Raw genomic sequence first — 12921 nt, 5'->3', positions numbered from 1 at the left:
AAACTTAGGGGTGTCAGAAATACTTTAACTTAAGAGAAGATGTCTTGGTAAGTGCTGTCACTGGAGTCTTGAGTGATATCATGTCCAATCAAAAGGATCTGAATGTATCCACAGACTAGGGAAAAATAGAACTCATTCAATTATGTTATAATCTTATTTTCAGAAATAAAGATGTGGTAAACACTAATAGATAATAGAAAAGTAGATAAAAAGAAATTGTAAGTATTAGTGAACACATTCCAAACGAAAGAGAAAATGAATCTGGCAGACACAGTTATTTAATTCACAAGGGAAATCTATTCTGTTGTGAGGCAGAAATATTTTATCAGGCTTCTCGGTAGACAGAATGAAATATTCAAGACAGTCGAATTCTTTGCTGTGATTCTATGCTCATCAAGAGACCTTGAGGTTATTTGTTTAGAAGTTTTATACTGATAAGAACTCCCATGGATAATGGACATAAATACACTGGATTTCTGGTATGCATTAATCATTCTATAACACCTAGCACCGTACCTGACACAAGCCACACTCAGTAAATGTAAGCTGAATGAACTAGTAAGTGAACAAAGCATATATAATGCTTTGTTGTGCTTAATCTTCATGTGGATAGAATAAGTTGAAGTAAAATATACTATGTTAGTCAGTTTACCATCTTTTCTCCAGCATAAATAATTTGGAAAGTTGGGTTATTGAATGTTTAATCATCCATTACATTACTGAATGGAAAAAAATAAATTCATTAACAATCTGCCTAGGATAATTAAAGGAATAATTTGATTGGAAAAGTTAAAATGATTGATATATATATTAATATGGTAAACATCCAGTAGAATCAGGAGGATTTTTTGCCAAATATTATTATTCAGAGATAGGATACACAGAGATATTGTTCATCAGATATTCTGGTTTCCTAAGAATGACTCAGATTCTCAAGTTATACAAGGGCTCTCAAGATTCCACTCTGGAAAATACTTTCTACTTGGAAAAATTGCTGATACTGTTAACTCTGGAAAGCATGAGATCCCCATGGACTTCCTTTTTGGTAAGAAAGCTCAGGGATAATTGCAAGAGCCATTTTTAATAAGATAGGTTAGATTGCTGATTAGTTTGTTTTTTTCAAGTTACATTTTTGCAAGTTTTTACTTGAAGGCATTTCTACTGTATTACAGCAATGTTGAAATTTGCTCACAACTCAGCAGATTTTGTTCTCCAAGGATCCCAGCTGTCTTAGTATATTAGTCTTGTTATTAAATCTTCCTTTTATGGTGAATCTATTCTAAATGAATATACATTTATTGAAAGCCTCTTTTTCCCCTCTTACCTTTGTAGTGATTTTCAATAAAGACTATTGTTATGTCAAGAGTTTATGGAAATAGTTTTCTGACCATATTGCCTAGTGAGGGTTATGACAGCTTTCAGAAGCATTTTATGTGGGTGTCTTACTTAGTCAATTACAATGAAATCCTGCTTGCAGTGAATCCAGGGGGATTAGGGAGAAAAATGTGGGTAAGCACAGCATTTCCTACTTGTGCAAAGTACTTGATTGTATCCTCCAAATTCCAACAGGTATTCCAAAGGGCAACTCCTAAAAGGATTGGCAATTCTATTTAGATTCATTCTCATGCTTCATTTGCTAACATGATCTTATATTTTGTGGTTATCTACAGGATTAAGCAGCACTTTCCTCAAAGTAGACCAAAAAAATATCTCATCATTATCTCAAAAAGTGTTGGTTAGTGCTAACCAAAAACTAAGAACTCTTTTCATTACTTATGTTTATGTGAGAGGATTTTTTTTTTCAAAAGTATGAAAATTTTAGGGCCACTGTGTACTTTCTTAGAAGAAAAAGATGATTGACTTCTTCTAAATTATATATGTAATCTCTCACTGAATTTAGTTGGTTAACTCTTCTGGGTATAATTGGATACATAATTCCTGTGTTCACATAGTGAAGTGAAGTGGGAAGATTTTCCCTTGTTCTTAGTCAGAGAAGATGGCACAGATTGATGTATTACAGAGGGCTGTGTTGCCTTCTGAAATGTAGAGATGCTAAGTCTTAACACTGAAATTTTAATAACTTTGAAGTGATTGGATGAATTGAGAACCTCTTGAAGACTGAGGACTGCTGTGTACCTTTAATACATTTCTGGGGTGTTCTATACTTATTTATAGGACACTTTTACAAATTTGGTGCATATATTTATACATTGAAATACATAATTTGGTCTTATTTGTTTTTCAAGCTCAGCCAGATCCCTTTGCTCTCCATGGCTAGATAACCTCATAAAGTTTTCTTTATGCTTATGTTAGAGTTACAGATACCTGTAACCAAAATATGTCTGGTCTGTAACACACAAAAAGCTTTTATTGAGGGCAATTCCATTTGTCGAGTCAACAAACTTATATACATCATCTACCATGAACCAGATCCTGGAAACACACACATAAATACCCTGACTTTTCCTGCTCTTGTTCTTGCAATGTAGATACATAAGAAGCTAATGTCATAGGGAGATAGAACTGGGAGGGTCTGGGGAATCCTCGGAGAGGAGGAAATATTTGAGGAGGCATTTGAGAGAAAGTAGATACTTACCAGGAAGATCAGGGAATGATTTCAGGTAGGGGTGTATATGTGTGTGTTAGGAGGAGACAGAAGAGTCTAAGGAAGCTTGAAAAAACACAGATGGGAACTTTGAGAGGTGCAGAAGAGCATAGCTCACATTTTAGAGTGAGAGAAGAGCGAGTGAAACAGGGAGAATGGGTATATAATAGAGGGCTTTATAGGCTGTGTAAAGGACTTGGGACATTATCTTTCAGAAGATGAGAAAGCACAGCAGGGTTTTAAGTAGGCAGTTTGTGTGTTTAAGAAATGTCATTCCTGGGACTTCCCTGGTGGTGCAGTGGTTAAGAATCCACCTGCCAATGCAGGGGACACGAGGTTCAATCCCTGGTCTGGGAAGATCCCACATGCCACGGAGCAACTGAGCCCATGCGCCACAACTACTGAGCCCACATGTCAAAACTACTGAGCCTGCGTGCCACAACTAGTGAAGTCCATGCACCTAGAGCCCCTGCTCCGCAACAAGAGAAGCCACCACAATAAGAAGCCCGCGCACCGCAACGAAGAATAGCCCCTGCTTGTGGCAAATAGAGAATGCTCGTGCGTAGCAACGAAGACCCAATGCAGCCAAAAGTAAATAAATAAAAAATAAATATATTAAAAAAATAGATTAAAAAATAAAGAGGGTACATGTGTCTTTAAAAAGAAAAATAAAATGAAAAGAAAAATGTCATTCCCTAGGTATATGAAGGATGGATTACTGTAGAAAGCCAGGAAGCAGAGAGATTAGTTAGCAAACTGCTGATATTGTCCAGGCAAGAGATGATGAATTAAGTATGAGAGTGGATAGAAGGGCAAGATACTATCAGGATAATGTGTCTAGCTCAAAGCTAAGTGTATAATGAATACAAAATGCTTTCTGCTCTAAGGAGATTATATGTTACTTACATATTTAATTGTTGGGAGACAGGAGTGAAAACTGATAAAGACACTACAAAATGACTAAATGTGGTATAAACACATGGTTTGATGAAAAATATATCTATACTGTTTGGTAATTTGAATACCTCAGTAATTAATAAATCTATATGCTGAAGATATGGCTGAGTGCCTACAAAAGGTATTTCTAGAATTCTCTAGCCTTCCCTTTGGTCTGAACTTTCTCCAGTGTCATCCTACTGTAGGAATAAAAATCATCATCTTCCTGATAAAATAATAGCTTAGGATAATTCCAAGGAGGAAGTGAATATCAAAGGATAGATGTGGCTTAGAGGAAAAGTTAAAGAGTTTTTTAGTAGGAGGCCAACGTAAGTACAGGTACAGTGGTAGGAACTGATATGGTGTGTGGAAGAGGCAGGGAGGATAATGATTTGACTGAAGCAGAGAATTTGTGTGTGGCACTAAGGTTGACTAAGTATGAGGGGCCTGTTCAGTGTTACAGAAGATTGTGAAAACCCAGCTCAGGAATTCACCTGTTAGCTAATGGATTCATATTTATGCCATTATATTGTGGTCATTCATTCCATTTCAATCAAGTTGTTTATTGATTTCCTACTTTCAGTCTGCTTGAACACTATAATATATACAGTAGTTGTTTTTGAGCCTGGCTAACTGATACGTTGTGATTTCCTTCTCATCTTTCTTTTCTCCTTCCTTCATATTTGTTTGAAAAAAATGACACCAGCGTATTTGTCCCATCATTCTGGATTAGCCAATAATTTAATGGGCACATTAGTATAAATTCATTAAAAATAAAAAGCATACTTAAGTATAAAGTGTATGGCACCTTTTGAATTGTTCATTTTCAGAGTGTAGGCACAGTGTTTATTACCTCATATTTTTACACTGCCACTTCTTGTGTTTTTAAAAACAAAATTTAAACATATGTTTTCTTTTCCTAATTTACTGGTTTGTCTTTTTATTATTGAGTTGTAGGAATTTTTAGTACATGTTTTGCTTAAATCTTTTCCCATATATGTGTGTTCTAAATATTTTCTCCCAATCTTGGGCTTGCCTATTTATTTTCTTAATGATATGTTTTATTGAACAGAAGTTTTTAATTTTGAAGATGTTTGATTTTTAATTTTTTTAATTTCAAGGCTAATGCTGTCTATGTCACATATAAAAAACTTTTTTATCTAGATCACAGTGATACCCTTCAATTTTCTTCCTTACACCTTATATTTTTGGCTTTAAGTGTATGATCATCTTTAAATAATTTTTGTGTATGTTGTAAGATTTTGTCCATTTATGTTTAATGCAATTATTATGTTTAGATTTATGTCTCATCTCACAAGTTATTTGTCTCATCTTTTTCTTATTTTTTCTGTTTCTTCTTTACTGCCTTTTGGACTTAATTATGTATCTTTTATTATATGTTTTAATTTCTCTATTTGTTCTTTAGCTATAACCCTTTGTATTATATTTTGTGGTTTCAATAGTTAGTACAGTATACATGCTTAATATTGCATTACTGATAACTGGAGAGCAGGTTCTTGTCTCATTGCAAAAAGAATTCAGGGGAAAGAAAGTAAAGTGAGGATTTATTAAGCAATAGTCCACTCTCAAGGGGAGAGCGGGCAGTCTCAGGTGAGTAGCTGCCCTGAGTTTCTTTGTCATGCTGGTTAGTGGGGTGTAGAAATGAAGGAGTGCAATATTCATTGTGAAGGGAGGGGTTTGGGGGTCATATTCCCTAATTTTTATGCCAGCTCCACCTTCCCAAGGGGAGAGATTTATGTCCTTATTTAGTCTTGACTGGAAGTGTCATGGCATCAGTGCATGATGGGAACTTCTTATTTGCAAGGCTAATTTTATTGTAATGAGAGCATGATGAGCAAAAGGTTACATTCAAACATGGGAGATTCCTGCCTTGTCCCATTTTCTTTGTCTGCCTCCAGGACACTTATCACCCCAGAATGTGTGGTTTCCTGTCAGCCTGGAAGTTCCTGCTTTTCTTTGCTCAAGGACCCCTGTTGTTTACAAGATGTGTGGTTTCCTGCCATTTGGCCCATGCCCCACTTTCTCTGCTCATATCTAGCTAACTGCTTTAACATTACTATATGTAACATCTAAGAACTTTGAATATGATTTATCTTCCTTCATCTTTTGTGCTATTGTCATATATCACAACTACATAAATTACAAAACCTACAATAAATATTCTTGATTTAAATTTCTTATTTTAACAAAATTAAGAAAAATATTTTATGTTTAGCTACCTGCATAACATTTCAGGTTCTTTTATTCCATCCTACAAACTCAGGTTTTATTCTACATTTCGTTCTAAAACATTTTTTTTAGGTTATAGGATTCTGGATATACTTTTTCTTTCAGCACATGTTTCATTATCTATTTTTCTTTATTGTTCCTACATTTATTTATACCATTATTTGCCTCTAGCTGCTTTCTCTAACTTTAGTTGTGATTTTCTCTTCATCCTGTTTTCAGCAGTTGCAGTCGCCCTATATCTTTACCAATACTTATTTTTAGTCCTTTAAACTTGAGCTCTTTTAGCTGAGGTATAAACTCAACTATCTTAGTGTGGTTTTAATTTGCATTGCTCTGATGATCAATGAGGTTGAGAACATTTCCTATGCTTACTGACCATTTGAATTACCTCATTTAAAGTGCCTGTATACTTTTTTGCCCATATTTTAAAATCAGGTTGACGGTCATTTTCTTACTGATTTATAAGAGTTCTGTATGTGTCCTACATAAAGCCTTTTGTCAGATTATGTAAACTGCATATACATTGTCTTTGGCTCACCATTTTTCTCTTTTAAAGTTGTATTTCAATGTTTTGTGCCATTGTTGTCATATGTTTAATTCTCCACATAATTTAAGCCACCTAAGACTATAATTATTGTTTTGTTTGATCAATATTTACTCACATACTTATGCTTTGTTTTAATCCTCTTTCTTCTTACATTTCAATGCTTTCAACAGGAATCATTATTACATCTGCTTGAAGATAGGAAACTTCTTTCAGAGTGTATGTCCTGGCAACCAGTTTGCTCAGTTTTGTTTTCCTGTTTTTCTATATATTTTTTTGAGGATTATTGAGGATTTATTATCTTAATTATATCATTTTAGTTTAGCCCATGGTCACATCATTTATTCCTCTGTTATTCAGCATTTATTAAATATGTTTGTGTGTAATATTGTTTTGAAATGTAAGTAATGAGGACTGTAGTATTGATATCATAAGGTAAAGGATAAGGAGAAATTATTGTGTCCTAATCTTTATTGTGAGAGCATTGGATTCAAGGCACAGAATGTGAAATAACTTGTATAAGCAAAGTCAAACTGGAAATAATAGTCTAAGATCCAATCATCCTGATATTTAGCAACATTTCTTATGCTTTATATACATATCCACAAATATCTCATTTATTCATGGAGTTATTCCCCTCACCTCCCCATGGGCCTAACACATGCTAGTACTATGCTAACCAGTGGATGTATTTTAGTTAGTGAGGTCTTTAGTCTCCTGGAGCTTACAGTCCATTAAGGGAGGGGATAAAGAAAAATAGAAATAGAATAAATAAGAATATAAGATAATTTTCAGATAGTCGTTAAGTATTTCATAACAAGCAAAACAGAATAGTGAAATAGAAAGTGACTTTGGGAAGGGGAGGCAACTTAAAATATTGTAATCAGTGCAATCTCTGAGCTGAGACCTAAGTGAATCTAAGGAGTTTGATGTGCAAAAATCTAGGGAGAGTGAGCTTCAGATAGAGGGAGTAATAAATGCAGGGCCCTGATGGTGGCACCAGCTTGACTTGTTTATTGAATTTAGTGTGGAACCAAGTGAATGATTTAGAGAATGGTGAACGATGAAGTGAGAGATTTTAATTTCCTTTTCATACTTAAAAATCTCATGTCTAGAGACTGACTTTTCACTCTTGAAAGTTGAGTAAAATTACTAAATTCTACTAAAGTGTACAGTTTTAATCATTGATTTTTATGTCTTTTATGATATTTATATAGTTAATATCTTTTCTTATTTGTATTTTAGAAATATACATTAATGATGTGTTTCAGGTAGGTTTAGGATAATTGGAATAGGCAAATAGCTTCCAGATGTGACAAGTCTGAAGGGGAAGGAGCATTTGTTCTCATGTGTGAATGCTGACGTATATGTTTAAAATTACTGGGTTTTTTGCTATAACTTTTATTTCTTAGTTGCTGTTTGGTCATAAACTTAAGTCAGTAAAAATGATGAATGAAAATATAATAAAAATTTATTCACAATAGATATACAGGCTATATTAAATAATAATCCACAGAGTTCATATTTGTGCTTTTGTTTACATCAAGCTAAATCAAAGTGTCTTTCTCTGTATTTAGAGTAAGGCAGGAAGTGTCAGAACCTATCTATAAAAGGAATTGAGTGACTGATGTTAATACCGCCGATTTCAAAGACTTGAAGTAGCCTAGAATAGTGCTTTACATGGAAGCACTTCATAGAATTTTGCCCTAATCTATAAACCAAAGTATACATGTTCTTTTTTTTTTTTTTTTTTGGTGGGGGAAGGAGGTAGTTTTAAAATGTCACTGTAATGACATTTTTAGAAAGAAATATTGAAAGTAACTCATTTAATGAAATAATTGTAAGTAAAAATTCATTGAACAATTGATTAAATACTGCCTCAGAAAATCTCTAAATTTCAGTTTAATACGTTTTGGTGACTTCATATTTCAGATCAAATATTCACTCTCTAAATGAATTTATCACATCACTTTGAACCCAGTAGATTTTTTACTGTAGAAGAGTAATATGTCAATAACTTTAGTCAAAAGTTGTCAAATGGTTATAGTTTATCAAATGAAACAGATTTCCAGCAAGTCTTCTAGGTATAAAGAAAAAGCAGTCAGGAAATATAATTTCAGCTTGAAATTCATTCTAGCTTTTATCTCAAATCTGTATGTACCCTGAATAGAGATCACTTAAAATAATTATTTAATCAAATTTAGTACTAGGAATGTGCCTGGTGAGTAGAAATTTTGGAGGAATGAATGCACTGTGAGTAGCCATTTAGATTACCTTTCTACTCTATGTGAACAAAAATTTATGGTAGCTAAACACCTGAAATTTATACCATTACTATTGCTAAAGAAAGAAGAAATGTGAAAGAGATGCAACTTTTTCAAGGAAGTCCATGGAGGAATTTACTTAGTTTCTCAAGGTCACTGAAGTATCAATAAATAGGAAACAGATACAGTCAATTCTTAATTATACAGAATCTCTAGAGAAATAGAGATAAGTGAAATCCTACTTTTCAACTCAGGCATTAGTTTCACCTGTTGATCACCAATGTCTTTGCCAACGGGAATTTGATCTGACAATTGTTTTTCAATCTATTTAATGTCTTCTTATTTTTTGGTGGAAATGGTAACAAGAGAATAAATCTAAATAATCACAACAAATTAGATAACAGAGAGAGAGCCTGCTCAGTGATCTAGAAACAAGTACAAAACAAGCAAATAGTTTCCAAAGTCACACTGTTAATAGGAAATCCAGGACTACCATCCAGTTCATTTAGAATTTCTAAGATAATATCCTTTTCTTCCTCTAGTATGTGTTGGGGTAAATTAGTAAAAGCATGACTCAGTATAGGTTTTATTATAAGAACATGGAGTATATTCAAATACAAAGGATTAACATGAACCAATGCGTGTGTGTGCATGTATATCTTTTATATTTAAACGTGATCTCAAAGAGGAGGCGTTTCACTGTACTTGAAGAGAAATAAGTAGAGACAATTCAAGAAAGGGCTTGATGGATTATGTTGCAGAAGACTTGACAGAAGAGAAAAAGGCAATTGCCGGATGAAATCACTACTCTGGTGAGGAGAAAGAAGTGAAACCATTAAATTCAGGCTCATCAGTAGTGGTCAGATTATTGCTCACTGTTTGAGGAGAGAGAGAAAGAATAACAACAAAAAAAGGGGGAAATAGAATTTTAAAATACCTAGTTTGAGAATACTGGGAATAGATATTTTTTTAAGTGTCTATTGATTTTAAGGAAATAATGATAGCCCCTAACTGAGAAAAACATGTTTTTTTTTACAGAAGTATTTGAGTATGGCTTAGTTCCAAGATAATGAGGTCTATTTATTCTAGGTTTTGAGAAAATATTAATGGTATGATTTTTTTTTACCCTTTTGAGTTTAAAAAAGGTAGACTATATTAATGATATGTATAGGTATTCATCCTGCAACTTCAAACTTTTTCTCTTTGACTGTCACTATTGTTACTTTTATTGATATAAGCTCCTGTAATGTATCTGAGAGATCAACATGTTCAGGAATTTGACTTTTTAAATATAGTTTACAAACTTTATCTTAAATAATACAAATATTTTTTATTCTAGGTCATTTTATTAAATGATTTTTGAAGATTTTGGTTAAGAAATATCTAGCTCAGCATTTTTATAAATTGGTGTATACTTGCTTTACATTGTTGTGTTAGTTTCTGCTGTACAGCAAAGTGAATCAGCTATACATATACACATATCCCCTCTTTTTTGGATTTCCTTCCCATTTAGGTCACAACAGAGCACTGACTAGAGTTCCCTGTGCTATATAGTCGGTTCTCATTAATTATCTATTTTATACATGGTAGTGTATATATGTCAATCCCAATCTCCCAATCCATCCCACACCCCTTTCCCCCCTTGGTATCCATACATTTATTCTCTATGTCTGTGTTTCTATTTCTGCTTTGCAAATAAGTTCATCTATACCATTTTTCTAGATTCCACATATATGCGTTAATATATATCTGTTTTTCCCTTTCTGACTTACTTCACTCTGTATGAAAGTCTCTAGGTCCATCCACGTCTCTGCAAATGGCAAAATTCTGTTCCTTTTTATGGTTGAATAATATTCCATTGTATATATTTACATCAAATATTACTGTTTTACAATTTATTTTATGAGTCTGAGCAATAATTTTTGCCTGTTTTTATTTGGTTATGTTAAAACTAGTTTAGTGTGTTTCCACTGTATTTATCATCATAATTGTATTATTTAAAATATGTTCAGGATAAGCATCATGCCTTAAATTAGAGACATATACTTTGGCTTTAAAAATCAGCAAACTAACATCAGTAGCTTATGAAAAACTATTAGCATAATACAACTAATTAGCTGTAACAGAATAAATATGGCAAGAAAAATTTTAGAAAGTAGTTTGGTATTTTTCAGACAACAATTTTGAATAAGTTTTCTTAGGAATGTGTGGAGTTTAGTTATTATCACTTTATTGGGAAAATAAAAATCAAAGAACATTTTATAGTTAGAAAAAGTAAAGCCTTAGGTGTGTGTGTATACTTATGTATACCACAGGTATATTTACAGTTTCCAAAAAGCCAGATGGTTTGTATTTTCCATGGTCATTGAAATTAGCAATTAGCAAGGGGAAAAAAAAGATTTAGTCTTATACAAAGAATTTTGTAACCTGTCAACTATGATTACTCTAAGGACTTTCTCTATTCAATTCATAATCTCCCCTTTACCACTGTTTCTCATTATTATTACTAATAATCTTATCATTATAATTGTTTTACAAATATCTGGTCATGATTTTTTTTAATATTTGTTTTGTTTGTTTATTTAGCTGAGCTGGTCTTCGTTGTGGCATGTGGAATCTTTAGTTGCAGCATGTGGGATCTTTAGTTGAGGCATATGGGATCTTTAGTTATGGCATGTAGGATCTTTTAGTTGTGGCATGAGGGATCTTTAGTTGCATGCAGGATTTTTAGGTGCATCATGTGAACTCTTAGTTACAGCATGTGGGATCTAGTTCCCTGACCAGGGATCCAACCTAGACCCCTGCACTGGGAGAATGGAGTCTTAGCCACTGGACTACCAGGGAAGTTCCAATATCTGGTCATGACTAATACACTTAAGATTTATGAATCAATGAAATCATAAAGGAAATATACTTTATTCTCTATTTGTATTGTTATTAATGGACCCCTGCTTGATTTTTTTAGGTAAGTGTTTAGTTTTGCCACATGAAACAGGAAAGACGTAAAGAATGGGAAAGGTTATTGAAGGAGTTGTACTTAAAATTAGAGATGTGCAAATGCAATTTTCAAGCCAAATTAATATCAATAAAATATCTTCTTTTATTAAAGTGATTTTTTTCTGAAACAAGTACTTCATACAAATCCTGTATGTGAATATGAGCCTGATATCAAATGTTGTTCACCTGTAGTGAAATTTATCTGCCAAGACAATAAAACAGAAGTATCAGTATCATTGTTTGAGGAATTAAGAAGAAATGCTTAAATCTATGGATGATCCAAAGTAAGAATGCAGTAATCATGATTACTATTGTTTTTGTTGCCCCCAAATTATAATCTCCTAGGTAACCAAGAGTGGTTTGATGTGTCACAGGAGTAAAATGTTGGAAACTTTTTCTTGTATTTACTCACTCAATCACTCAACAGCTCTTTATTAAAGATGTACAATTTGCTAGGCATTGAAGTAGATCTTAAAAACAGACAAGATGCCTAAAGTGCAGACATTGCTAAGAATTTAGTCATAATCCAGTGGGAATGTTTACTGAGTGTAGACATGCTGTAATTTAATGAGATTACACAGTGGCACTAGGCACCAAGGTGTGGCTTGAATTTTAATATGCATAATAGAAAAGTTATTCAGTATCAGAAGAAAAGCTTGACACTTGGGTCTTCCAACCAAACACTAGATCCTTCATGACTATTGACTTCCTAAGACTTTGAAACTCTTTCAAGTCAAAATTGAGATCAGAATTCTGAAACTTATTTAAATTTTTAAATTATTTAAAACGTGAGATTATTGGGGTATCACTGATATACAATAAACTTCACATTTTTAAAATGTACAGTTTGGTAAGTTTGGACATATGTATATATCTTCAAACCATCACAGTGAAGGCAATGAACATATCTATTCCTCTAAAAGTTGCCATATATCCCTTGGTAATTCTCCTTCTTGTTTCTTTTTACCCCCTTTCCCCAGGAAACCACTGATCAGCTTTCTTTCACTTTATATTAGTTTGCATTTTCTAGAATTTATATAAATGGAATCATATTTTATGTATACATTTTTGTCTGGCTTCTTTCACTCAGGATAATTATTTACCCATGTTGTTCCATGTATTATTACTTTTATATTGCAGAGTATTAGTCTGTTGTATGGATATACCACAATTTGTTCATCCATTTGCCTATCAATGATGGACTTTCAGGTTGTTTTAAGTTTTTGGCTATTACAAATAAAGCTGCTATGAAAATTCATAAACAAGTCTTTACATAGATATAGGTTTTCCATTTTCTAGGTAAATACTTAGAAGTAGAAAGCCTG

The sequence above is a fragment of the Lagenorhynchus albirostris genome, chromosome 1, assembly GCF_949774975.1.
Source record: "Lagenorhynchus albirostris chromosome 1, mLagAlb1.1, whole genome shotgun sequence".
Lineage (NCBI taxonomy): Eukaryota > Metazoa > Chordata > Mammalia > Artiodactyla > Delphinidae > Lagenorhynchus > Lagenorhynchus albirostris.
The sequence above is the reverse complement of the archived record's forward strand: the minus strand, read 5'-3'. Positions refer to the sequence as shown.